The following is a 25721-nucleotide window of genomic DNA, read 5'->3' on the forward strand; positions in this document are numbered from 1 at the left end:
TTGGACAACAATTTAATGATGTCACCTAGAGTATACCTGGTATTTAAGGAGAATCGAACCACTTATCTGAAAAGACACCTTTGGAGCAGGTGCTTGCTCCAGCCTGCACTGGAAGGGAAGATCCCTGGCCCACAAAATGAGCGCTACCTTCAGTGCACTTGGACTAATCTGGCTCTCACAGTAAACCTAAAAATGCTGTTTCCACTATTCAAACAGAGGGTTGCCTGCCCACACTGAGTAATTTCCACTTCTCTCTTTTTTTCACTCCAGAGATCCCAGTGACAAACTTTGTGTTGCTTCAGTGTTATTGTTCAATTCATCCTGTGTGTGCTCAATTCTGTTTTCCACAGCTTTTAGGAGCTCTGTTGTCTGAACACAGCTTCGCCCCACATCTCTTCCCTGCATAACTCCTCTCTCTGGAACAAGCCAGGGAAAGGCAGGTGTGTGTGTGTGTGCGTGTCTTTAACAGAGAAGCAGCTCTTTCCAAATTCCTGCCCATCAAGTGGTTTTTCAGCAGCTGAACCCTCTACTGTAGCCATTTTTTTTTTTTTTTTTTTTTTTTTTACAGAGGTGCCTCCTCGTCTCTGATATTCTGATAACAAATGCCTCCCTTCATGTTCTACATCAAGGCTGCTGCTTTGGCCTCCTATCCCATTTGCTCCTCTTTTTAATGCTGTGCCAAGCATATTAATGTCAGGGTGTGCTGCCCTAGACAGACCCCTTGGTGTAACTCTGAATGTAAAACCTCCCCTTTGCCCACCTGGCAAGGGTTTTGCTGGGCTGGCTCCTTCCTGGCCCCATGTGCAGGCTGTCGTGGTGGCACCATCCCAACCATGGCTTGTGTATCATCCTATTTACTGTCCTCGGGGATCCAGAGGGCTGGACTGACTTCTGCCCCAGCTGGCTCTGCTGTGTCCATCTCTAAATGCATCCTGCGGCCCTCTAGTGAGAAATGCTTGTGGTCCAAGCCCGGCATTTGGGACCAGAAGGAGAAGAAAGGGGGCCCATGGAGTAAATAAAATATCTGGGTGCATTATCAGAGCCTGGCCATGAAGGACCTGCTGCTGAGCACTGTGCCCAGCTCCTTTGGGAGCACATGCCACCTCTTCCTCCAGGCTTTGTGGGGTGCTGCTCTGCTGCCTCCAATTCACCTGCTCACATGTAAGCTTTATTCTCAGCCTAAATATACTGCAAACCCATTGAAAATCAAGAGCAGGCTGACACGGGGAGAGACAGGCTATAAATGCAATGGAGGAGAGTGGGGGAAGGTGCAAGGTATTTGACAGGTGATTCTAATTATGGATTTTTTTCCTATTTATCCTGGTGTAGCTGCATACCAACCAGTTGGACTGCTCTGTACATGCCCTGGTGTAATTGAGTTTTGCTGTGGTATTAGTATGAATGTTGCCCCATTGCAATACAGAGGGAGAGGCTCCCCATCATCCACACCTCGAGGGCACATGAGGGGTTTATCCAACCCGATTGTAGCCCTGCAACACACTGCTGATGCCCAGGTTAATAAGGCAAGGGAAGGTCTGGTCACTCGGCGTTACTGACAGCCCCCCTGGGCAGCCGGAGTACTGCGCAGTGTGACAGCTCTTGCTGGCTCTGGCTTAGCTGGCGATGAGTCACCTTGAGTGCCTGACTTCTTGATAAATCCTGTAAAAAAACAGGGCAGTTAAATGTCAGCCAATGGGGAAAATTTTCATCTGGGTTAAGTTAAAGTAGCTCCACAGCTGTCAAGGACAGTCAGCCACCAAATACCCACCTTGAGACCTGGATGGTTCAATAGCCCTCAGCTACAATGACTTTGCTGGGGTGAGGCTGCTGAGATGGTCTACAATTTTTAAGGAAAGCTTGAGCTGCTACTACTGTTTTCCCTCTCCTGAGACTTCAGGGTTTGTTTCATTATTGAGGCCAGGTAGGTAAAGAGAAAGGTTCTGTCTTTCCCTGCTTCTCAGGAGTTCTGGTAAAGAAGCAGCTAAGAAAATGCCTCAATTTCTGTCTAATCTACAGTTCTTTCCAGCTCCTCAGCTGTCTCTTTAGTCACTTTAAAAGCTGATAGAAATTATTGATCTCATTTACCCTCTGTGTATCTTGACTGATTCTTTATTTGGAAACCAGAGTCTTGAGATACAGAGGAAAAGCGAAGCTCGTCTCATGGGCTGGAACAAAAATGTACTTTAGTGTATCTGAAATCTATAAGAAGGCTTTGTGCTTCCATGGGTTGTGCTGAAATACCAAGTCCCTGCCAGGGAGGGGACTGTGACCCACTTCTGTGCTGTGGAGAGGACTCTGGCCTCCTGGTCCTCTAGCAAGAACCTCTCTTGCCACCACCCTGGTGTGCATTTCTACAGCTTTTCTGAACTCACAGCTCTGGAGAATGGCAGTTCCTGCTCAGGAGGGAAGTTGCAGCCAGCATTTCTGCCTCTGCCCAGGCAGCTCCTGCCCTCCAGGGCAGGTCTTGATGGTCCTAATTTAGGTGTAAGAAACAGACCTAACTCTTCATTTCCAGTTAGCCTTGTGCAAGTTTCCCTCAGAGCTGCAGCTCTCATTTTAGGTTGTATAAGTGGGCTTGCTGGTCAGTCCTAAGAGCACTGAGGGAAAGCTCAGTAAAGAATATGGTTGACTCTTTAACCCTAGGAGCAGTGAGAGCCACCTTTTCCAACACCTGTGCTCAACAGTGAGATAAGTTTCAGGTGACCCACCTGCAGGAAAGAAAAATAATTCTTAATTCTGGACACTCTCGATCTACTTCCCAGCCGTGTTCCTTCCCCACCACCATCCATTGTCTGTGAGACTGCAAGTTTTGCAAGGAAAATTGCTGTGTGACTGTTAATAGTTAAATGCAATTTTGTTTATTGGATGTTTTAGGAAACATAAAGAACAGCTAAGTGCACAGACAGACTGTTGCATCCAAATGATTTACTGCTTTGCCTTTTATAGCTCTTGATTACATCAGGTTGCTGCATCAATATCTTGTCTGTTACAGTCCAGCCTGATGGGCCAGCGAGACAAGGAATATTATTGCTGGGTGGTTTTCCAGGTGGTGTGGCAATTAAAATAGCTTTCCAGGGGGATGTAGTGCAGATCCCCCAAGCTGGGAAGCAATTTAAACTCATGCATGTTCAGATGCTTGTCAGCCCATAGATCTAAAATAAAAATACACTGTTTTCATAAAATATCCAGGGTATTTTGCTTAGGACTGGCTGTCTGTACTTGAGCAAAAATCTTGCCTGAGTATTTCACTGCATCTGTCTTTGATCCAGGCTGTAATCTAGAAGTGCAAATAGCTGTCTGCAGCCAGAGATGAGTGAGGGCTGTAAATCAGGGTCCAGACTCCAAAACCTCTAGGATGTGAAGCTGTTTTAGTCCAGTTCAGAGAGAGGGGTACCAGTAGCAATGCCTTTCTCCAGGCTGGAATTGACAGGCTTCATCTCCTTCAAAATATCAGCAGGATAGGATCCAGGACTTAGTGCCCTAGTGCCACATCAGCATTTGGCTTTGCATCTGCAAGTCTTGTAGTCCTTCTGGAAGAGTGCCCTCCTGCCTTCCTAACAGCTGGAGAAGGGTGTGATGGGATTTGGCTTTGAGGACCCAGCAAAGCCCACAACAGGAATGGATTCCCAATGTCCTGACAGTTCCTGCAAGGCCAGATCTGAACCCAAAGGAGATTTCACCATGTATTAGAAAATCTACTCCTGCCTTGTTGTGGTCCCTCTCCCTTCTCCATCCCCTTCAGCAGGCAAATCAGCTTTTGCTGTAGTATGCAGAAGGCAGTAGGGTGAAGGTAACTAAGGTTGTGTGCTCAGCGGATTACCTCCGTCATGGCACAGAGCAGCTGGGACAGGGGAGGGGGGAGAAGGGAAGGGGCTCTGTGCATTTTGAGAGAGCTTTCCTCACCATGGACAAAAAAACGTGGGGCTGGAAAAGCAAATACTAGAACAGTTCATTGGTTTCTTGGTGAAAGAGGCAATAGTTGTGACCTTAAGACCCGGACAACACAGAATGGGAGAGGCAGGGAGAGAAAAACTAGTCTCCTTGGTGAAAACCATTTCATCAACAGTTCAATTTCCTACTGTAGCCAGAGCTTGGGCCTCATTCATGTACATCTCTAAATCAGATACACTTCATACTCCTGTTCTTCAGCTGCGTACTGGGCACAACGAGTGACGGCAGGAAATTGAACACAGGACTGCATGTCTGTGACTGCGGGGAATGCGATGGCATTAGCAATACGACCAAGTGTCTCTTTCTGGTGGCTCCAGAACTTGCTAAAATACAGTATAGAGCCTCAGATCCAATTTCCTGCTCTCCTTTATCCCTGGTGAACGTGTCAGTCAGAGCAACTGCCCGTCATTATCAGGTGATCCATCATATTAAAACAGGGAGGAAGGAAAAGCCACAGCAAAAAGGAAAATTAATGCTTTGCAGTCTTTGAAGTACTTCCCCTTTCATCCTAGCCCATAAAACTTTGATTTAGTTTTGTATCCTGTCTCAAGGGTTTCTCTCTGTCCCAGTGCTCCGATCTGCTCTGTTCAGTCTGGACACTGGTGGAAACCAAGCAGTACCTGCACACGTGTGCTAACCTGGCCCACGCTAGCCTTCCCTTCTGGACAGGGTCAGGGCGGGTGCCTTGCAGGACTGCCGCTTCACCCATCCTGGCTAACACCATCCCATGCCAGGGAAGCAGGAGAATTGTTGCTGCCCCAGGTAATCCCCTTCCCCACCTGCTTCATTAAATAATAAACAGTTGGAGTGTAATGCCAGGGTGGCCAGTGACCCTGTGCCGGGCTGGCATGTGAAGGAGGAGGTTCTGCAGTGTGCAAGGGGGCTGCAGGCTGTGTCAGGAGGTCTCCATGCATGTTGCACTCTTCTCTTTGAGAGGCTGAGACAGTGCCAGTGGGACTGCAATAGCTTCCAGTCCAGTTCAAGGTCAGGAGCAAACCAATGACCTGTTTGCCTGTGATCTTGCCTTTTAGTAGCAGACATCAACTCAGCAGTTGTCATTAAAGGTCTGTTATACCCCGCGAGGGGGCTGGTGGCTGTCGTGTTCTGGACAGAGTCCAAATGTCATTCTGCTTCTGCAAATTCCCCTTGGAAGGTGTTGGACACAGTACATTTTGCTTCCTGCCCTCTGCTGCTCTGTGCTGCTTCCCCAGGCTTTTCAGCAGCTCCCGTAGGACAGTACTGCTCACAGTGACAAAGTTCCAGCTAATTTCCACAGGATCAGGATTTGGCTTGATCTCATCGTAATCTGTACTCTGCTAAAGTGATGGGAAGCTTTCTGAATCTCCCGCTGTGCGCTGCAGTAATATTGGGCTGGTCAGGACCCCACTGCACTTGTCTCTAAACACATCAGGTGACGGAGAGGTCCTTCACTGGCAGATGTGGATGGGGGTGAGGATGGATTGTCCTCAGGTTCTCCAACAGCCCAGAGAAGGCTGTCCAAAGTTCATGAGTTTGTGTTTTCTGAATTGGTCCTATAAGATGCAGAGACCCTTGACCTGACTGAGGACAGTGCAATGCTCAGATAGTTAAGACAGTGCCTGGGGGCTGAGTCTGGGTGCTTGATGCTTCACAGCCAGGGCACCAGGGCTCAAAGTTCTGCCCTCGCTGCTGCTGAGAGGTGCAAGAGCCCTTTCCAGGCAGCAGAGCCCTGGAGAAAGCCTACATGTCTCTTCTTTACTGTCTGCTGGTGAGAAATCTGTGATGGGAACTTCCCCTGCTCAGCATCCTGTGAGGTTTCTGTAGCAAGGACTGGCACTCATCTGCGTGTTTCCATCAAAGAAAAGAGGTGACCTGGTTTGGAGTGTTTTGTCTCACTGCTTTCCACAGTGGTACCTGGGGTAAGGGGGAAGACTTGGTAGCTGAGAATGAACCTGCAGCTACAATTGCATTCAGGAGAGAAAGGTTTCATGTCCCCACCTTCTGTGATGAAAATCTCTGTCATAAAATTAATCGGTGATTTCACACTTCCTGATACACTATGAAAATGATTAGACACAGCAGCAGCTGGGGGAAGTGATGGGACTCATTGAGGCTTTGCTCCTTCTAATAATATCTTTTTCCCTTTTATTTTTTTCCCTTTTTTGAACATGCATTCATTGTTCATGAAAGCTGGCAAAGGGCTTAAAATCTCAATACACCCACCAAACAAGTCTAACAAGGGAGCTGCTCTTGCAGCCTGTCCCCTAACCACATGGCAGCAGCTCTCTGTCTCATGAAGGCAGTAAACCATGAAACCACCAATAAAGAAATGAGGACAAATATGTGTCTATGCAGAGGCTAGATGAAGGGTGGTTTCTGTCTTTCTGAAGGAATGACAAAATGAAATTTCTGAGTGCAGTAGGTGACAGGCAGCTGCCCGGATGCCTGGAGGCATGCTGATCCTCAGGATGGTGTTGGGCAGAGGGAAGGTGCGGAGAAGATAATGCTCCACCAGCCAGTGGAGAAGACGGGAGCCTTGGTCTTCTGCCCAGGGTGGCTGTGTCAGCCGATGGCTTGGCCATCCCTAGTCCCCCTGCAACAGTCACAGTGCTCTGCCTGTGCCCTGTAGGACATGGAGCCATCCCTCCACTCTCCTCAGTAATGAGAAAGTACGTTAAGAGCCACTAGAAAGATGTTAAGTGGAATACCATAGAGATATAACTATACTAAGTAAAGGCTCAGTCCGTTTCTAGGTGCAGCTGAAACCAGTGAGACGATGGCAGTAGGGACAGCAGCCGCAGGGGGAGCGCAGCCGTTCATAGCAGAACCAGCTGAAAGGGAATTCAAGCACTTCAGGCCCTGCTGCTCTTGCCATGTGAGCAAAAATACATGATGCTAGGGAAGGAGGCTGCTTTGCAATGCTGTCACTCCTGAGATGCTCCCTCCCTTCTCTAGTAAATACTGACTTCTATAATAAGCCACATAATGAGTGTGCTGAACCACACCTTCATCCTCTGGAGGGCATTGTAACCAGGTGTCAAGCAATTAGCCCTTGCAGCAGCCTTGGGAGATGAGGAATGCCCCACTGCATTTGAGGAGTTGCCTGGCACTGCTGATGTTCCCGGAGTAAGCTATGGCAAGGCTGGGGGCAGCAGGTCTCATGGTCAAGTGACTTGGTCTGCATCCTGCTGGGACTCAGGACCCTGTTCTGCTGCACGGGTGATGACAGTGAGATGTACCTGGAAATTGCTTCTGGCGTTATCAGTACCTTTGAATTCCAGCTCAGAAGTAAAGCCAGGCCCTTCTGAGGACCTTGGATGCAGCAGATGTGAGCTGAGTGCAGGCTGGGGCAGGGAACAGCACGTGGAGGCAGCGGCTGGGCAGCTCGTGTGGCTTCACAGACACTCCCTGTCCTCAGGAGGAGGGGACCTGGTGGCAGGACAAGGGAGAGAGCTCTGCCACCACAGAAGGACTCCTACAGGACACTCCTAGGGCACAGCAAAGGCAGGTATTTGAACCAGGACCTGCTCCCTGGCAACACCCATTGCCCTCTGGGGAGGCAGCACACTCCCAGGGGGCTGGACCCCACCTGTGGCTTGTCACCACCCTGCTCCCGCCCTGCCGGGGTGCTGCTCTGAGCACGCACCCGCTCGCTGCTCGGGTGAGCTGGGCCTCCCTGAGCACCACAAAGCCACTGCTTCAGCTCCTGCCAGCACTGCGGGGAGCACCGTTCTGACCCCTGGCATGCTGTGGGCCTCTGGGGCTCAGTGTTCTCCAAGCTCTGGTGCTTGCATGAGGTTCTGCTACTCTTTCCATTAAGGTAAATGGCATTTTCTCATGCTTTAGCCTTGTGGGGTTGGCATTTAATCCACATGTATGATACCTGCTGAGAGCCCTCTTGTGACTTCTGGGCTGGGTCCCTGGGTCAAGGAGGCTGCGTGGTCTTGCTTTGGCAGTGGGAACCTCTATCTGCTTGTCTGGCAGTTCCTCCTGTAGCTCTGGGACCTGCTAGCCCACTGCAGGGAAACTTGGTAGCTGGGTAGAAATTCCCAAAGTCTTAATTTCCCAGTTGTAAGAAATTAGGCAGGTGGGGGAAGGAAGGCTGAGGGAAGCACCCAGTCCATTAGGGCTCTACTGGGAGACACTGAGTGTTGCCAGCTGGGTCTTGTCTGCCCAGTGCCAAGTGACATTGGGCTGCTCCTGTCAAATACAGTTTGGGTGGCTGCAGCAGCTGTGAACCTTGATAAATCTCCTACCAGCATGTGGAGATGAGGTGGTTTTTTCTATCATCTGGCATTTCTGCTCATGGCCCTCGAAGTGAGGTTGGTGTATTTGGAAAGCAATTTTGTGAGCAGCCCCTTGTAGCCAGGATTCCCGGAAGTGGAAGATATTTCTCTGTAGCTGCAAGATGGACAACAGTGCAAAATTGAATGTGAAAAAATCGCACGGATGAGAGACTGTGCAAAATGGTCATAGCCTCCCCCTGCCAGGAGCACCAGGAGCGCACTGTGGGTGGGAGATGAGCAGCCCAAGGCTCTCCAGGCTGAAGTGCTTCTGCTGCTCACAGTTATTCCACCTATTATCTCCAGAGCAAAACTCCTTCTGCACATTATGGGATGCAAGTTAGTTATCCCAGAGAGAAAGACAGAGCTACTCCAAGTTCACAGTTTATGTGATGCGTTGACAAAGAGCAACAGCTAAACCCATGTTCCCACAGGAACAACATAAAGGGTGGCTTAAAGGGCATGTGTGGCAAGAGGCATGAGCAGGTGGGAGACGGTGTACAGAAAGCAGCAGAGTGCAGGGCAGAGGCCAAAGGTAGGACTGTGTACAAAGTACAGGACAAAATACATATTGTGTGGAAAAGAAACCCTTTTAGAAAGAAAAGCTGGGCTATGAAAGACCACCCTGTCTTTTGTGCATGTGTCTAAGTGTGCCTTTCTCCTCCACAAATTTAATCCCTTCCATCTGAATCCTTTGGACTACTCTGAGGGTGGAATCCTGCTGTCAGAGCAATACCATGGGACTGCTTTGGGCTGTGATGACATGCCTAGGACAAGTGGGTTGTGTTCAACAGGATCTAAGCATATATAGATATATGTTGCAGGCACCTTATGTCCTTTTGTGATTGTGCATTTTTTTTAAACATTGAGACAAGGGATTATACTCTTGTAAACTCAACTTTTAGGAGAACCTGAATAAATTAATACTTTATGGGATAATTAGTGTTTTTATCACCCACCTAATCCAAAAACATGACACCTATCAGGAGGACGATTTGGCAACATAACTAGAGACTTCAAGTCAAGACCTCAGAGCTGAGAGTGGTGGCAGATGTTGTGTGGAGTCCCAACAGCGGGCCCCTTCCCAGGGAGATGGTCTCTGCCCTGCCGCCATCACCAGAGCAGTCTGCGGTCAGACCCTGCACCTGCGCTTGTCCCGTATGTGTTTCCTGGGTCCTGCCAGACCTGGAGAGAGGCCATGTATATCCTAGAGACGGATGCATCTCTTCAGTCTCTCCATGCACAAGCCGCTTGCTCTATGCACAAGTCACTCCTTTAATTAAACTGTTAACTTTCATTAAGAGCTGATGTTAATTTACTTTATAGTTCCTTTTTTCCCCTGATTTTTATAAACCAGGATCAGAGTCTCCTAGAGGGAAGCATGGCTTTCTGCTAACTGCTCAGGGGGAAGAGACAATCTGGCACTCTTCACTTTGTCCCACATTTTTAAAGGAAAAGATACTATTGCATAGGAGACTTTTTTTTCAGTAGGTCTCAGCTGTTTTGCAAAGAAAATTATTACATTGACCTTAGGGGAACAGTAAAATCTTATTCTATCTTCATCCAGCATTTATTGTTATCCCTACTGGACTGTGCTATCAAGGTCTGTAGTTGTGCTGTCTGGTAACATCCCCTGAGCTCGGGGCCTTCAGCTCTGGCACCTTGCACACTCCAAGTGGAGGCAAACCATAGCATCAAACCTTGTTTGCAGCCCCCACAGACACTGCCGTGAGGTTAAGGACAGGGGCACCCGCAGCCACACCAACATTTTCTGCCCATGAGCTAAGCACCCTCAACCCTGTGCTGGGCGCTGCTAGTGTAGGGCGGGTGGCTGTGGGTCCATTGGCCACCTGGGCTGCAAAAATGGGTGGGAGAGTTTGAGCTGCTGATGCTGTGGAAGATCCTTAGGAACTGGAAGCCAATACAGGGGACAACGTGCTCCTGCTACCTATATGCTATCTGCAATAAAGATAACCCTAACCATTTTTCGTGATCAATAGCAGCACAATTTAGCCTGTTAGCAAGCACACTGGCCAGGGAGTAGCTTGCCCAGAATTTGAAGGTACATGCACAGAATGAAGGGGGCAGAATTTGAGAGGGGTGTAAGAAAGCCAGCCTGTGCGTGGCACATGGCTGAAGCACCAGTTGCTGTTCTAGAATCACTGTGAATCCTCCTCTATGAAGCACTGGCTTAGTTTTAGGAACATGGATTATTTTTTTTCACGCTATTAGCCAGCATGTGGTGCAGGAAGCACAAAAAAAAAAAATCTTGGTGCCAGTGTTTAACAGGGAAACCAGAGTGGTGGAGGTACAATTGATTTTTGTCTTTGCTGGGTTTCAAAATCATTGAAATATGAGCTTTTCCCATTGATTTTTGGAATTCACAATTATTTTGGGAAGCTGTTAAATAGAAAACTTTGGGAGGCAAATCCTCTTCTAGGGCTTTGTAAGACACGTATGAGAACCCATCCGAACCTGCTGATGTGCTTGCAGGCTTCTTGCCACGCTAATATCTGTGGCTGTCGTCTGTCATGCCAAACCTCCTCCTCTGAGGCCAGGCTCCTTGGTCCTCAGTGGGAGTGGGGAGAGGAGCAGATCCAATCCACTGCTGTAATCTAAGTCTCGTGTTCTTGTTCTGCAGCTGAGAAAATGGGTGTATTGCCAGCAGTGCTGGTGCTGGTTGCTAATTACTCGTCACTGCAGTTGAAAGGGACCTTCTGGATATGCCCTTTGCCCTGGCACATACCCCAGTGCTGTAAGCAATAGAGTTCCATTGGTCCTTCCTGGAAAAAACTTATAAAACCCCTCCAAAAACATGTAAGCTAGTTTGTAACAGAGTTGCTATTTAACTATTTTTCTAAGATGCCAAAAAGAAGGAAAGCTGCAGACCCCCTCAACCTGAGAAGTCCCTCTGAACACCACCCATGGTTAGCATTTAAAATGCTGAGAAAATTCCCTTTGAATGAGTGCCTGTTTACTGCCCCAGGATGCACTGGCTTGCCAGGCCTTGCCCCAGGGTGTTTGTCCTGAGTGGGTACGCTCCACCACAGATGTCCACTTTCTCCTCACCCTGTAGTGGTCAATCTATGGACCAACACAGTTTCTGAAGCCTATGCAAAAATGGAAAACTTTGGAATTAACATGTGTCCTCGATTCCACCATGATCAAAATCTGGTTTCGAGGTGTGCCCTCGCTCTCCTTCATTGTCAGGTGGATTCTCTGGAAGGTGTCACTTCTCATCAAAAGTTTTCATGGGTTTGAGTTGCCCTGGACTCCCAATGACCAGCTGCTATCTTTAGGATTTTTTTTATTTTTGGGGGGGTTGTACTGAATGCTGCGTTAAGTTCCTTTAGGTCCATGTTCACTTTCACAGAATACCCTTGGCAAGCATAGATGTTTTTTGGTATCAGTCATCTACATGTGGTCTTGTCTCTACATTGCTCTGCGCTCAGTTGCGATGGTGAAGATGATCGCACAAAGAACTGCCCTTCCTTCTGAGCCAGACTTGAGGATCGTGGCCTCTGACCCCAGTAAACCTCCTGGGAAGGTCTGCAATGAGAAGGTCAGCCAACACCTGTCACAGCCACATCTGTGGATCAGAGAGATTAAACCCATGTTTCACTCCTTCCCGATCAGTGCGCAAAGGATACACAAAGAATGAGCAGTGCTACACACTTCCTTGTGCATCTCTGGCAGAAACCGATTTGCTAGGACCCATGGAGGAATTGCCCACTGGTCACGGGAAGTGCATGAAGGGAGCATGGACAGTTCCACGTGTCTCGGGGCTTGTTCGATAGGATCTTGTGCACTGTTGAGGATGTGTGTGTAAAGCCCAGCTTGGCTCTCAGAGCCTCAGTCATGTTTGCAAAGTAGGCTTTTATGGGGGAAAAAATAAAGCACAAAATTTTACATTTTAACTGGGTTCATTTGCTCTGTAATCACGGAAAGCCTTGAAGCTGCCTCCTACATGGTGGTTCCTTTCCTCTTTCCCCTGGAAAGTAATTTTTTCTCAGATTTGGAACTTCATTTCAAGGCTCTGTAGATGCATCATACTAATAAATGTCACATTATCCCATCTCTTCTGACATGAACGTGAGCAGGCACCTGATGAAAGCTGATGAGGGAGGAAATTTCATATACTCCCTCTTGTGATGAACAATTTCTGCCTGAGCTGAGCAATGTGAGACTGGGCCCATTTGAAAGGGAAGAAAAGAGGGAAATGCCTGGGAGCACTTCTAAAATGTATTAGGAATGATTTTATGTACTGAGTTGAGGAGATGAGGTGAAATGAAACATCTGTGTACAATGAAGAGCTCTGTCTGTCTTAAGTTACTGTCAACTGTATATTTGTGTGTTGCCCTCAGGGCTTGTTCCCACTGACGTTTGTACAGCGGTTCCTCAACTCCAGACCTGCTCTCGCCAAGCATTGAACACAACTGGGTGGCTGGAGCTGCCTGACGAGGAGCCATGGGTTGGGAAGAGTTTCCCCATGCTGGCCAGGGCAGTTTCCTTTGCTTGGTGTTGGAGACAATTGGAGAGCTGTCAGCCTCAGGGTCTGTCCTCCCTGACAGGGGTGTGAGGTTTGGAGGTGGTCACCTGGAGAGTGGGTGATGCTGGCCAGCGCCAGGGTCCCTGCATCCACCTGATCTTGGGTTTCAGCCATTGATGCTGAGCTGTTAATTTTATGTTTCGATGTCAATAAAGGCTCTTCCACAGCTCTGATGAGACTGCTGGGCACTTTAATTCCTTGGGCCACACATGCACATCTGCCTGTGTGCCCCCAGGCACTGGGAAGCCCTTCCCCTCCCTGAAGTCACACAAGAGCATCATCTAGGCATGTAGCCCTGTGCAGGGCTGGCCAGCACCCTGAGCTCAGACACCTCGGCACACATTACATCTTGCCTTGTCCTCTGACCCACATGCTTCCCATGCCACGTTCACCGCCTTGCTTGGGTTATCTGGGGACAGCAGGAGCAGCAGGTGGCATTTGGGGAGATACAGGGCTGAGTCTGGGACCTGTGGGATGTTCTGCACTCTTCTGTGCCACCATCTCCTACTTGTTCACCCATCTGGCACCAACTGTGTCCCCTTGTGACCTCCTCTGGCTGCCCTTCTGTTGCTGGGTTTCCATTCCCTGCTCTAACTAGCAACGGTTAAGTAGCCAGACCAGAATGGGTAACTGCTTTTCCAGGTCTCTGGATCCCTTCTGTGCTGAGGTGTGGGGCCAGCGGCTCTCCTGTGGAGCTGTAACCAGAACGTACCAGCTGGCTTTCAGGGACTTGGTGGTCTGTGCTTTCCTGAGGGGCACCACAGCCCATTTGCAGCTTTCCTTACCCGTTTTTGGCTGCATGAAGTAGGTGCAACTGTTTTCCATGTCACCCTCCCAGTAACTGTTTTGCTGCCCTTTCCCCTTCCCAGTTTGTACATCTCCTGCCTGTGCCTGGCCGAAGTAAAAGCTATTACCCAGTGTAGGACTCAGGCTCAGGTTTCTCGTGGCAGTTTACACAGCTGCTTTTGACAGGGACGGTTTGCACTTGTGCATGTGCTTGGGTCTCACCAGAAAGCTTCAGCTCCCTTACCACCTCATGGGGTAGGGGGGGTCACTGGGGACAACAGAGTGGGGACAGCTTCTCTCTGGAGGATGAGACAGCCCATCCTTTGGTGGAACAGCCCTGTGTCAGGGATCGTTGCCTTGTAGTACGTGGGCTTGCCGGTTCTTTAAAGAAGTGAGAAGCCATGCCAGAAGGTAAATCTCCTGGAGGCACACGTCTGTCTGCTCGTAGCTGCTGTGGCGAAAACAGAGGGGATCACAAGGAGAGACAAGCCTGTGTGCAAACATCATGATGTGTCTTGTGCAAGGCATAAAGCTACTGTCCTGTTCCACAGCCCTGGAAACCAGCCCCCGGTCATCTTCTGCCAAAGTCAAATAGCAACTTTGGAGGCAATGTGTATTTTTTACCTTAAAATTACTTGCTGTCTCACAACTTGTTATTTGACTTTGGTTAAAAAAGATGACTGGGTGGTTTCTGCAAGCACAAACCGAAGCATGCAGCTTCAAATGTATACCAGGACCAACCCTGCCTCTGTAATTACATTGCCTATATTTAATCTCTCAGAAGTGTTTGGCAGATGTTTTAAATTTCAGATATGCAATCAATATCTTCTGCTCTGAGGCTCAACTACCGTGTTCTTCCCCTCCCTTGCTTGAAATCACAAAGTCAAGTCAATATACCTGGAGGGTACAGGAGCGATTGCCACTCAGTGAGTGTATATCTCTACCTATAGATGCCCACGGAGATCTCATAGAGATGTGTGTGTGTGTGTGTGTGTATGTTACATGCAAGACATGCTCTGCCTTTATTTATTTTGGAAAGGGTTTGCTCTGGCTTCGCTGTGCCTTGCTTTAAACGATCTGAAAATCCCCCCCTGGATTCAGAAGAATAAATATGCATGGCTTGTAATTCTGTTGCAGCTCTCGCTCCCAGCTGATAGGGTGACGTGGAGTTTGGAGGCTCGCAGATTGGCTTTTTGATTTGGCTTCTTGCTGCAGTTGTGCAAACCTCGCTGGCTCCCAGAAATCAGGCTCAGCGCTTTGCCGTGCACCGTAATGCTGGGAAGCCTGGACCGAGCCCCGATGGTGTGAGAGCGGGAGCGGGGAAAGCCCAGCAGATTCAGTGGCAATCTGGGGTACAATCCATTTTCTCTTCCCCCCTCCCTCGACCCCCATTCATCTCCGTCCTCCTCGTCCTCCTCCCCCTTCGCCAGATCTCCTTTCCCTCCCCAAACTCCACCGCACGGAGCTGAAGATCAAGGCTGGTGGATTTATCAACATTTTACCTCCACCCCCACCCCCTTTTCCAGATGCACCTCCCCGCTCACCCTGACAGCTGCAAAAGAGAGCACAGGTTTCGTAGCCAGCAAGGCAACTTGGACTGACATGCAAAGGCGAACCCCCCAGTACCCGCACACACCGTCGGTGAATCCCCGGGAGGTGCGATGAGCTCCCTTTAGGAACCGGAAGGATTTGTACTGGGGAGCCAGCGGAGCCCCCCCACCCCCCCGCTCGACCCTCCAAAAAAAAGTCAGGAAAGCAACCAGAAGGGGTAAGTAAGAGGGTGCTCCCCCTGCTCCGTAGGAGACGCAAGGCTGGCGGTTAAGTTTCCTGGTCTGGAGTGGGGCTCCGTGCCTTGCGTGGGAATGGCCGTGGAGCTGGGGGTGCTGGGGGGGCTCTTTGCGGGCTCATCTCCCGGGCTGGGGGGTGCAGGGGATTTAACGCCGCCCGGGCGCTGGGAGCTGGCTTCATTCGTGCTGTTTTCGCAGAGCCGCCGCGGCTCCGTGTGTGTGTGTGTGTGTCAGTGTGTGTGGGGTGGGGGGGTGCGTGTGTGTGGGTGCGTGTGTGTGCGCTGCGGGGGGAGGGCTCCGCATACGGCGCGGAGCGGGCGCTGCGGGGGATGCGCGCCGGGCCGGGCCGGGGAGGGGAGGGGGCGCCGGGCCGGGCCAGGCCGGGCGCTGCGGTGCCGGGGCCTGACGGAGGTAGGGAAGGAGGAGGGAGCGGTGGGAGCCGCCGCCGGGCTCCGGCGGGGCGTGCGCGGCACCGAGCAGCCCGAGCCCGCGGCACCGTGCGCGGCGGCCCCGGGATCCCTCCCGCCGCCGGGCGGGGGTGCCCCGGCTCGGCGCGGCTCGGCTCGGCGCGGCCCGCAGGGATGCCGAGGAGCCCGGGGGGGGCGGCTCTGCCCGGGGCTGCCGGGCGCGGGAAGCGGCTCTCATGCAGTGCTATAAATTTCCCCCCTCCCCTTTTTTTTTTTTAAATTTTTTTTTTTTTTTTCCCTTCGGGGGGTGCCGGGCCGGGCCAGCCCCGGCGGCGGGGCCCGGGCAGCTGTCGCCCTCCGTCCGCCGGGGCCGGCTTGTTTATCCCGGGTGTCAGATATAGCCGCTGCGCCAGGCGCTGCCCTAAATAGGGCACGGGGCCGCCGGCGGGGCCCCGGCCGGCGGGGGGGGAGCAGCGATACACGCACGCACGCACACGGGCTGACCTAAATGTTGGGTAATTTCATACTCTTCCTCCCTCCCAGCCTTGCTTCAGGGCTTTATGTTCCGTGTCTAAAGTATCGACCACCCTGCGTGGGAGATGACACCGTTTCAAGTGTTTTGGGTTTTTTTTCACTGTTATTTTAAAACGTGAGGTTATGGCCGTTTCCCCCTCTGCCCCCCCAAGTGGAGCTGTAGTGTAATGGTTGGGTTCCTGGCTCCTTGGTTTGTTCCTGGGCTTGCTCTGGGGATTTCACCCTAAAAATCAGTTTCAGATTTAAGGTGAGACGCTGGAGGAACAGTGGGGGTGAGAAGGGGTGCCTTATGCATATCCCCCCTCCTCGTGCTTCTATGTATATTCCTTTAATTCCTCCCATCTCTTTGTAGAACAAAAGGGTGGTTTTCTTGAGCTGTTTTTTATTTCTGGAGAGGACAGGGCTGGAAGACTTAGGTAACAGCAGCATCTTCCCATTCAAGAGCACTCATCCTGTGCTCTCTGTGAGCCTGACGGGAGGCCTGGGGAGCAGAGCTGGCTTGGGGGGGCTCCTGAGACACAGAGGCCTTGAAGGCGCTCGTTAGGTTTGGTGCAGCGGCGGGGGCATTGCTCCCCCACAGCACAAGCATTTCTGGGGAGTCCCTAATCCTGCTCCATCCACAGCTGTTGCAGGCGTTTGTTTACCCTGATCATGGTTTAGCTAAGAAAGTAAGTCGTGTTTGGTGCTTACGTTCAGGCTTCTGTGGTCAACTGGAACAAGACTTGCTATCCTGAACAGAAGTAGTGATGTTAGAAAAGAGTATGTCCGGCTACTGCCGAGGGCTGGCTGGGGAGGAGCGAGAGTAGCCCAGGAGCCCTCGGTTCTGCCGTGAGCATGCAACGTGCTGGCAGTCAAATCAGTTACCCCCTATTGTAAATAAAATGGTGTAATATCAAATAGGGTGGGGAAGGAGAGGGATAGAGAGCCCTAGGTAAAAGGTGTGGTACAGCAGTCTGGTTTTTTTTTTTCCCCAAGCCAAATATGAGTCCTACTCTAGTAAGTGGGTGGTTCAAGCATTTCCCAAATGCCCAAGGTTTGACAGATTGTGGTAATCCAGCTGCTGAGGTCCTGTGCGAGCGTAGTGGAAAAGCAGGTAGGCTCCTGGTCTCTGGCACGCTGCCAGCGTGCTGCTGGGCACATCGTTTCATCTCTCTGGGTCTCATTTGTATCGTTAATGATATCTTTCTACCCGTGAGGGGATTTGGTGAGGACGTGGTTGCGTTAATTAGTGGGTGACAGGGTGCGAGAGGGAAGCCATCCTAACGCTACTCTGCGTAGCGCTTTTTCCTTGCAGAGAGATTGCCCCCTTCCTCTGCAAAGCTGCCACCTGACAGGATGGCACCTGAGGTGGCAGATGCTGTCGCCAGGTGGGATAGTCGTTTCCATCGCCCTGGGCAGTGTGGGAAGCGCGCTCTGCGCTGTCTTGAACAGCAGCAGCCAGGACAGGAGAGCACACGTGGAGCCGGATACGGAGCCTGGCCTGGGTCACACACCACGCCGTGCTCCACAGGCCCTCACTGGGGCAGTGCGAGGGTGGGACCTGCCTCGTCCCACCCGAGCAGACTTTGTTGGTGGGAGTCACGGGCAGTTGTTCTGCATGGCAGTCTCAGGGCGCTGCTCCTCGGCTTGGCTGGCTTGTAGGAAGGAAAGAGGTACCCAGGGATGAATCCAGCCTCCCTGCTTCCTCTGCCTTCCTCTGGAGCTGGCAGGGCTGAAGTCAGATGAGGCTAGTCTGAGCGTGGTATTGCTGGCTGGACAGGTAGAGGAGTGCTAAGGGCCTGGGCTGACCTGCTGCCGTGTTGTCCCTGATCCCACATGTATCCCTCAGTTTCAGAGGGTCCTTCCTGCGATAGGCATCCTCCTTCCCCAAGGCAGGGAAGTGCCATAATGGAGTGTGTCAGCACTTTTTATTAGAAACCAAGTTAAGATGTATTCCCTCCACCAATATTTTCAAGTGAAGCACTATATAGATAAATGGTCTGTCTGTCAGGTTTTTGTTTGCTTGTTTTAAACAAACAGCATCAGTCTCCTCCCCTAAGCTTCCCCAATGACCAAGTGGCGTTGACAAATAGTTCCTTGTTCTTTGTTGCTGTCGTGTTTCAGATGCCTTTCATGTGCTTCAACAGTTAAAAAGATGGCTTTGATTGTCAACCAAATTTCTTTTTTTTTTTTTAATCAGGCAGTAATACCTAATTCTATATTTAAAAAAAAAAAAGTGAAGGAAATTAAATTACACAGACAAAAACATCTTCTTAATAGGGAAAAAAAAATCTCTGAAGCCAGGAAATTGATAGTTGTGATGCTCCATCTACCATCACCCACTGTGTTTAGGTATCGTGGCATAGATTAATACTATTGTTGATTTACTGTTTAGATAATGGTAGCTCCTAAAGGCATCAGCCTGGTTGGGGGCCTGTGTTTCAAAGTGCCATACAAATGTCTAATAAATTATAGTCTTTGTCCTGAAGAGCTTTGTGCATTGAGAGAAACATGAGATCACAAGCTGTTCTTGGGGCACCCTTAAAACACCTTCTGTGCTGCTGAGCTCGTGGTCCTGCATTTGCTGATTTCAGTGACGTGGAGCTATGGGGTTTGGGGCTGAAGATGAGCTTTCTGTCCCTGCTCACCTCCAGAATGAAATCCAGGAACTGCCTCCAGTTTCCTGCAGTGTCGGTGGGCTGCTGGGCTGTTTGAGGACTAACATGGTATAGACAGTAGTTGGCTTCCCTCCTTCCCCTCTGCTCTCTCTGCCTTAATGCTTTAAACTGCAGGCTCTGGTTGAAGGCCGTCATGGATGTGTGTGCACAAAGTTCTGCACGATGGCCTCCCAGTCTTTCCTCTAGGCATTTCTGTCACAGGGTTTTGCAGGAATGGCAAGGCATCAGGGGGCAGGGTTGTGTCATGCCATTCTGAAGGTGCTACCACCACCCCATCTTGCCAGTGTTGCAATGAGAAGACCCAGGTGCCGTTGTTCCTGCAGTACAGTGTCGTAAAGTAATTAGTTCACCCCATAAGACATATTTATAAACAGGTGATGATCATGCCCCCATGCTCCTTCAACTCTCAGTTTTCTGGTAATTCTGTCTTTAAATCTGCTTGCTGGAGCCTCTTATCACACAGCTGAGCTGTCGTTGATGTCTCTGACAGTTGACATCATGGGAGAGAGGGGAGCTTATGGCTCTTAATGTTTCTTTTATGATAGCTTGTTTTCTAACAAAACACTCCAATGAGGATTTTCCATCATAATAAAATAGGGAGCTTCTCCAGAGCACTCAGATTTAGGGAGAAGCTTCCGTTTCCATTCAGCATTTCCATTCACGAGCAGATTATTTCAAGGCTGCAAAACTGGACTTGCTCTATTTGCTGCCTTCCTCTACTCTGCTGTCTTTTTACCTAAGCCTCCTAACTCAGGACAGCAGCAGAGACAGCCAGGTCAAGAGCAATCAGAAATACTAAATATCCTATGCTGCTGGGCATGTTTTGCAACCAGGGAGGTGTCAAAGAGTTTTAGAAACTACAGACATATGAGATTGCATTGCCATTGCTTTCATCTTCACCCTTTCCTAGACTGGTACTTGGAGGCTGTCTCAAAGCAAACAGCAGCACTCTCCAGCAGCAGCGCTGAATATGGTTTCAATCTAAAGAAACGTAGCGATGCAGGGATGTACCTGTGAGAGGGCACTTAGATCTGACTGCTGAGGCTGTGTTGAAGGTGACATGTCCGGGAGTGAACGGGGGCCTCCAGTGCTGACAGCGCAAGGCGCCCTGCCAGCGTGTTTGTATGCTGCGTGCTGGTGAAAGCTGGTTTTCTTCCCCGGGCCAGAGCGGGGGCAAAAGCAGGGAGAGCTAGGGCATGTCTGCACCTCACTCTGCTGTCGGGCTGCAGCTCCCTCTGGCTGTGTCCTAGCTCCCCTCAGTGCAAGCAGTGGTAGGAGAGAGTCTGTCACCAGGGTCCAGGCAGGCTGCGAAACCCACCGCTGCCCCAGTGCCACAAGTCCCCACACCCAGATGGGAAGGCAGCGCTGCCTCTGCCATGCACTGCTGGCCCACCCTGGCTGGTGATGAATGGGCACTTGGTGTAATGTGCTGTGTGAAGAAGCTGTCCTTTTGCCCTCCATACCGTTTGCTGTCAGGAAAATTTGTTTTGGGGCACTAAGGTCTGGATGTCTTGGTTTACCACCTTGAGGTGGACTTTTCCTTGGTGGGAAGTAATATCTCGACATTGAGCTTAAAGTACACCTTAATAAACACCTTTATCCTCTTCCATGATTTTGGTTGGGATTACTCAGTGACCCTTAAACACGCATGTTGGTTAGGAAAAATGAAGGTGGAGATGTATCTCTGCCTTTGCATAGTGGGATGAGGCTGTTAAATGGTCCAGGAGGTGTTGCAGGGTTCACCACTGCAAGAGACAAATCTGCCCCTGCCCGTACAGCTAATGCCCCTGCCATGCTTGTCATTTGTACCTTGGTTTCTACAGCCTTCCCACCCTGGCTGCTTGTTCCTGACTGCTGCAGGGTACTGGCACAGTGGCACGTGGGGCCAGGTGGTGGGTTCAGTTTGTTTTTCAGCCAGATCAGTTCCCAGTCTTACTCATGGCATAGCCATGCAGACAGTTACGCCAACAAAAGAGGGAGAGCTAGTGCAGCATGGGAACAAATGACCAGAGGTGGAAAACATTCAGGTTGGCTTAAGAAGCCCTGCTTCCACCTGTAAAGATGCTGCCTGAATTGCCTGAAGCAGTTAAGGCTTGGAGTTGGTTCAGCCTTGAAGTCTGCTCTTGATGAGACTGATAGGACTGAATGCAAATTAGTTGCAAAGAACCTAAGAGTGACAGGGTCTTCAAAGCACTTCTTACTCTATTAAGAGGCACAAGAATCAGCAGAAAAAAAAGACAAAATAATTCTTAATATAAAATCTTCCCAAGAACATGCACAGGGGTCGATCCTGATTTGAAAAAAAGAAATGGAACAGAGAGTCTAGGCCAAGCGCTTTCTCAGACGCAACATGCCAAATGGACTCAGGTTTTTCAAGAAGAGAATAAAATGAGAACTTCCCCTCTGCTCTTGATTCTTTCAAGTCCCTTCAAAGCTTCACACTAGCACTCAGCACTTCGTCAACAACAATCTCTCCATGTTGAAGTCTCCAGACTGCATTCCCTGGCAGTGCAAGTGGGAGTGGTGCCAACTGTTTTATTAGGTTTGCACCCATGAAACCCACTGGCAGGGAAGAACCTGACTACTTGTCCTCAGGAGGCCACAGCAGGCTAAGTTTGTGCTGTTGCCCTGCACTTGCTGAGGATGCTGCGCTTGGCCAGTATGTGAGTCCTGGGGGAGCTGCCTGCCTTGGGGCTAACTGAGGGCCCCTGCGTGAGGACCTGAGGACCATAGTGAGGTGGAGGTCTCAGTGGTGTTGTCTTCAAAGTTCAAGGCAAGATGGGTCTCTCTGTGTGTTCATTTCCTTTGTGAAGGATCTCAGTGAGGGATAATGTCATGGTGTTGCTTTTGTTTTGGCAGCCTCCAGGCAAGAATGAGCCTTTCAAAGCTTGGGTTCCTGTAAGGGAACAGAGGGGATGCTGCCGGAGTTAGATGTGATGGGGTATTCTCCTGTCTGAGCATCTTGGAGATGGGTGCACTAGATGTTGCCCTCACATAAATTACCACTTGCTCGACTCTTTAAGCATCATTTTTTCCTTCCATTTTAACCTTCCAGAGTAGTTTCAGGTTCACTTCTTCTAGTAAATGTTTTCTTTTCTCTAACTTAACTAATCCATCTCCCCAAAGCTGACCTGACAGATGTTTCCCCTGCAGTGACCCTGCACGCACAGCACACTTCATGAAACCCTGGCTTCCGTGGGGAAATGCAGCACCAGCAGTGACCCTGCTGGTGTCCCAGCTAAAAATAAAGCCTGTCCCTCCTGGCAGTGTTGGGGTTTGCTTTTAAGTAGGTAGGCAGTTTTACCCATTGGCTGCACTGTGCTCTTATGCCAGGCAGAAGGCACAGCTTAACCTTCAGAGCACAACAGAGCTGCCTCCCCTCTGGGGAATCGCACGACTGAAGGTGAGAAGATGCTCAGCTGCACTTGGTACACCTACGCCACGCCCAAAAAACTGTCGGCTTGCCTGTTGCCTGCCTAGATCCATCTCCTTGCTGCTTCATGCATCCCACTGAGTCACGGCCACCACTCCTTTTCCCAGTTCTGGCCTTTTCCCTCCTCTGCTTTTCCTTCTTAAATATATAGATTTCTTCATGATTCTCCAGTAACTGCCCCAACTCCCCACTTCCCTCAACAACTCCATGCCTTCTAGCTTCCCACTCTTCTAACAGCATCCCTCACATGTTCAACCCTCCATTTATCCTCTGTGTGTGGCTTTCTGCCTGTCTCTCGGGTCAATATGGGCTTGGTTGCTGGGACAAAGCAAGAAGTTGGCCAGTCAGGATGCAGATGCTCAGTTAGGAAGGGCCTTTCCAGCTTTCACTGTACGTGCATGTTAGCAAGTTTCACAAAAAATTATTTCCATGCACACCTATTTTTCCTTTGAGTCTTCCAGTACTTATCTTAATTTCTTTCTTACGGCATTGAGTTCCACAGATTGCACAAATGCACAGCACAGAATTTAAAAAGTTTCCAGTGCTCACAAGATAAAATACCCTGAGCCTGGGAGCTTTCTGTTGGTGTTAGCCTCAAGCTTCTTTTGGCCTGGTTGACCAGCTCTGTCCCTCTGACCAAAGCTGATTTCCCAGGGAAGGCTGAGGGAGTGGACGTGGGAGTTGTGCTTGGTTGTTCAGGGTTCCAGAAATCTCATCTACTTACCATTGCAAAGAGAGCATGAAGAGGTGGCATGGTCATAATTTGCAAGTATCTGTGTGGGAGCCAACAGCTATCAGGCACAGCGGACTGGCTGCAATCACCTCGGACAAAAGTGTGGTGGTCTCTCAGATGTCACGTTCTTATGCAGTTCATGAAAGGTGCACCAGTGGTGCTGGTGGCTTTCTGACTGCCTGGCCAGTACAGGGGGCTCAGAAGGGGCTGCAGTACCTGCTGCCTCTTGCTTGGTTGGTAGCTGGGAATGGGAAGGACCATGGGCGCTGTGGGAGGACGGGTCAGGGGGAGGGGCACAGAAGTGTTTGTGTGCATGTCTGCAGGCAGTTCAGAGGGCAGGGAGAATGGGCAGAAGAAGGATTACTGCAGAGTGGAGGGTTGTTGGGATACAGGCCTCAAATTCATTAAAAACTCATTTTTATTCATTTGTCTGCTCATTGAGCTCTGACAGTGAAATAGATTTATTTCAAAGCTTCGCTTGTCTTTAAAAGTGACCACCCTTTTGTCAAAGACCTTTTGTGCTTGTTCTTTTACCCATTTGTGTCACTGACCTGAATGAAATAGTAATGGTGGCTCTGCTCGGGGTAATGCTCTCCCTGTCCCACTGCTCCTCACCCGCTGGTGTTTGGGGACTGTTGCTCCTGTTCTGGGCAAAGTGTTTTTCTGTCACTTATGACCAGTTTCCCAGATGACAGGAGTTACTGTCATCAGCAATGGTGGAAGGAGCTGGGTTCAGGGTACCACCACAGAAATAAGGCTGAGCAGGAAAAGCTTTCTGGGCTGAGAGAGCAGGGGACAAGAGCTGAGTGTGGAGTAAGGGCGTGAAAACAGGCTCTTCATTCCTGCCTTAGCTGATGCTCAAGTCAGTCCTCCACTGAAAGTTCCAGCAAGAGAGGGACCCTGCAATTTTCTTGCCTTAGCCTTGTCTTAGGAGAGATTTGGACTTCAAAGCAAGTAGAGCACATCTCAGTTTTAATCTCCTCTTTGCAGAACTGGATGGAAAGATAATTTCTGCAGTGCCTGAAGGGGACTTGAGCTCCTCAGTAAAACTGATGGAGATGTGGGACCATTAGCATCCATAACGGAGGCTGTGCCCCTCAGTGGCAAGATAGAGGCTGTCATCTATCTGTGCCTTGGTGGCTTAAATAGACCGTACGGTGGGTGGCTGCATGGGATGAGCATGTTATTCAATCACCTACATAAAGCCGGTGACTCCTGTCATTGTACCTCCAGGATGAGGCACTTCAGGATGCTGGTCCAAGGTGGCATGGGGCACATGGTGGAGAAGAGAGGCTCCAGGCCTTGTTTGGCGGGGTCTCAGGTTGTGGGGGGAAGGAGGATTTTCTCCTTCCCTTGTCTCGTTTCAGTGCATTTGGCTGATGTGGTCATCTCCCATGACTCAGCTGCTCCTGTTGGCAGGACTAGTTGTAACAAATCCAGGGCCAGCATGGAGCACTGGGAGGAGGGAGGAACCAGGGCAGGATGGAGAGGAATACAGTTGATATGAAAGAAGCAGAAAGATGCCCCCCAGCTGATGTGTGTGACATGAGCTGCAAAGAGGAAATAGATGAAGCTTTCCTTTTGGAGGTTTATGTTGTATGAAATGTTGCCAGAGCTCCTCAGGCAGCTCTTCCAGTAGAATAAGCTGGCACTGCTGATTTGGGCTCATTGGGCCTATGCTGATTTACGCCAGAGAAGATCTGGTCTTAAGGACCCTCTCTCTTTTGCCAGCCTTCAGCTGATGGTATGCAGGTTGGCTGGGCTGAAAAGATAGTCCTCATTTTTAAGATGACTTTATGTAAAAGGAGGCTTTTGGAGGAAAGGGTCAAGTGAGGGAAGCTGGTATAAGTAGTGCTCTGAATACAATGAAAATGCTATTTCTTCCACTTTAGAGATAAACAACGACATGATTATTATGTACTTTGCTAGGAAATTCTTCTGATACATGATGCCCTGCATTCAGTTTTCAAATGTCCCTCACTAGTATCTAAGTTAAGACTTGCTGACTGCTGGGAATTAGGAGAATATCATTGCAGGCGTGTTAGAAATGGCATGGGAGGAGCCTCATCCTTTTTGGACAAGGTGCTTTGTTGTATGCACCACCCCCAAGTTGACATACACATACAGGTAATCTTGATTTTTTGAATCTCCTTGAAGGTTCAAGTCACATATTTACCTGGCTTAGCCTTTTGGCTGTGGGACCTGCCCAGTACTCTAGGCAGGAATGAAGAAATAAACCTCATGTCTTTGGAGAAGACAGCAGTGGCCTCTTGTAGTAATCTTGTTTATTTTTCTGCAGGAATTTTAAATCATGTTTAGATGTCCAGTGGAAAATCTGTGATTTCAGTGGGGTCACGGTGTCCACATGGGTTAAAGAGCTGCTTCATTAAGCTTCTAACTACCCTGTGAAATCTGGTCCTTTGTGACTTTGGTGAAATATCTGAGACACATTGAGACCATGGATGGGTTAAAGGAGGAAGTTAGTACTGTTGTGACAGTGAGAAAGAAAATGTGGGTATTGAGGATGACTAGCTCGAGGTGATATTTCAGATTACCTGCCCTTGGCAGGACAGAGTGGGACAGGCAGCCAGGAGGGCAGACCTGCAGTTGAAATACAGACTG

At 49.8% G+C, this 25721-nt stretch overlaps 1 protein-coding gene across 3 annotated transcripts in view; it reads left to right on the forward strand.

Annotated features, from left to right (window-relative positions):
* Positions 1-25721, forward strand: part of SLC8A3 (solute carrier family 8 member A3) — a 149348-nt gene that overhangs the window by 18578 nt on the left and 105049 nt on the right. The window contains exon 1 of one of the 3 annotated variants that reach the window (XM_074867990.1): positions 14822-15316. The exons of the other annotated variants lie outside the window; for them this stretch is intronic. The gene's annotated coding sequence lies outside the window, so the exon portion shown is untranslated. Of the gene's footprint in view, positions 1-14821; positions 15317-25721 lie in introns of those variants that run through there. 3 annotated transcript variants of the gene reach the window in all.

The sequence above is a fragment of the Strix uralensis genome, chromosome 4, assembly GCF_047716275.1.
Source record: "Strix uralensis isolate ZFMK-TIS-50842 chromosome 4, bStrUra1, whole genome shotgun sequence".
Classification (NCBI taxonomy): Eukaryota; Metazoa; Chordata; class Aves; order Strigiformes; family Strigidae; genus Strix; species Strix uralensis.